Here is a 2,435-nt window from a genome sequence, read left to right as displayed (position 1 = left end):
AAATTCACCAATATTTTATTTGTACTCATAAATATTAGGAAATGCCTTTTGAAAAGACTCCTTGTCATCCAGGGTTCCAGACACACCTGAGAACACTGTAAGAAAAAGAAAACTCATGGAGAGTATGAGGGAGAAAATATAGAAAAAAGGAAACAAAAAGAGAGACAAACCCCTCATATCAAAACCTGTCAAATGTTCTTTGAAAATTACTTCAAAATCAAAAGCCTGGGTTAAAAAGTAGAAGGAAAAGGCATTTTGTATTTGCACTGTAGAAACTTAACTGCTCTTTAGATAAGACTGCTTGACTGAAATACTTTCTCTGTCTCCTGCCAGAGTTAAAATGTCAAGCTTGAAGTAACAGTACTTTCATGTGTTCTAGTGTTTCTTAAGTTTCTTCTGGGTCATGGTGAAAAGAATCTGGAAAATCTTTTAGTTTGTATGGAAAAAAATGCTCCCCTTAATAACAGAGATTATCAATTGTAAAAATATGTTTTAAAAAGTTGCTGAACATCTGGTGAATGCAAAAACCTTTGCTATTTATTTATTTTATCTTTTCAAATAAATGTCATCATTAGCCATTGAGCTTGGGGTTTCTTGCAATTCACAGTCTTCTTGCAGTGTTGTCAATGGCATCATCTAAGACTCCACCTCACACTGTTTAAATGGCAATATAAAGCAAAGTATTGTGGAGAATCAGGCCCTGCACACAGCAGGTGGCATCTGAAATGCACAGTTTTTTCAGCAAGCCCAAATCAAAACCAGTAAATGTTAAACAAACAATGAGCTCACCACTGTGTACTTCAGCACCATATTCATCACCATCTCCCCAAGGGCAAACTTGTTGCTTCCCTCTATTGAACTTCTCAGGGCTCCTGCCTTAGGAGGATACAGCCCTGGGGTGGTGCAGAGACCAGCATCAAGCTGTCACTCAGGGCAGGAGGAGGGAAATTTGGTCAATTTTGATAAACATATCATAAACCCAGTATTGTTTCACAGCATCTATGTTATGACTGAAAAATCATCCAGTGAAAATTAGTTTGTTCTTTCTTAGTCTTACTGTGGTTTGCTTAGTAGGCATTTTCATCTGCCAACAGCATTGCCAAATTTGTCGACCTTAGGTTTACTTCTGCTTTGGCTTTAGCTAGCATGTTTGGCTAAGAACCAAATAGTATCTGACATACTTTTCCCCCTCTCAGGGGCAGGAAGCTGATCAAAAGATAAGTTGAGGTCTTGAAAAGGAAACCCCCAGACACGCCAATTGTAGGTCCTTCTGTTGGCACAGTAGTGAGCAATATTGGATGCTGGATATATTTGGGAGGACTGCATTTCTCTGCAAGAGGAGGGCTTCCATATCATGGCTGCTTGGGACTGCCTTGTGGAACAGCTTTAAAAACCAACGGACTCTTGGGATTTTGTCTGATGCCACGTTGAGAATAGAATTACATTTTGGTTTTGCCCTTGCCCTTCCCTGAGGACAAATGATTTTTCATGGCATAGTGCAAATGTATAAAGAAAACACGGCAGAAATGTACAAGGTAAACTTATTCTTGATCCTGATGATGCTGAGTATGTGTGTTGAATGGATGGGCAAGCCAAGACAAGTAGCATTTTTTCATGCAACTGAGGAGATGATGTAGAGGACTTCTTGAAGTCAGATGCTCTTGCTCAAATCCAGAGTCCATTGACTCAAGTCAGTGCAGACAGAGCTAGAAAATGTATCTCCCCCAGAATGTGTTTCTCCATTAGTAGCAACGTATTTAGTGACATGGTGCAGCTCCTCTTTTTTTCTCAGGGCACTTCACAATACTGTTTATCTTCTTTGCAAAATTTGCCTTTGTAATACCAAATGCGTTACTAGTTGAATAGACTGTTCATGAGCAGAAATGTATCTCCACAGTATTTATGCCAGAATTACACATAAGTCCCCAGAAAAGCTTTTCAAACTTCTCCTATGGTCATACCACCCTGAGAATGTCCAATCCTGTCTGATCTCTGAAGCTAAGCAGGGTTGGTCCTGGTTAGTACTCGGATGAGAGACCACCTGAGAATACTGGGTGCTCTAGGCTCCAATTCTGGTGGATGAGGGGCAGGATGTGGATGCGTCTAGCTGGACTTCAGCAAAGCCTTTGATACCATCTCCCATGGCACACTCCTGGAAAAGCTGCAGCTCACAGCTTGAACAGGGGCACTCTCTGCTGGGTTAAGAATGGTGCTGCATCCAGTTGGCATCTGGGCACTAGCGGTTGTCCCCAGGTATCAGTGCTGCACCCTGTTTAATATATTTATTGATGATCTGGATGAGCGGATTGAGTCCACCGTCAGCAATTTGCAGATGACATCAAGCTGAGGAGGAACGTCAATCTACTGGAAGGCAGGAGGGCTCTTCAGAGGGACCTGGACAGGTTGGATAGATGGGCTGAATCCAACGGGATGGG

General features: G+C 41.7%; 1 pseudogene; it reads left to right on the top strand.

Annotated features, from left to right (window-relative positions):
* The first annotated feature begins 1,947 nt into the window (after positions 1 to 1,947).
* Positions 1,948 to 2,066, top strand: LOC113981610 (annotated as a pseudogene).
* Positions 2,067 to 2,435: the final 369 nt, after the last annotated feature.

Source organism: Neopelma chrysocephalum, unplaced genomic scaffold (assembly GCF_003984885.1).
Source record: "Neopelma chrysocephalum unplaced genomic scaffold, ASM398488v2 Primary Assembly neopelma1_96684, whole genome shotgun sequence".
In the NCBI taxonomy this organism is placed as follows: Eukaryota; Metazoa; Chordata; class Aves; order Passeriformes; family Pipridae; genus Neopelma; species Neopelma chrysocephalum.
The sequence above is the reverse complement of the archived record's forward strand: the minus strand, read 5'-3'. Positions and strand labels throughout refer to the sequence as shown.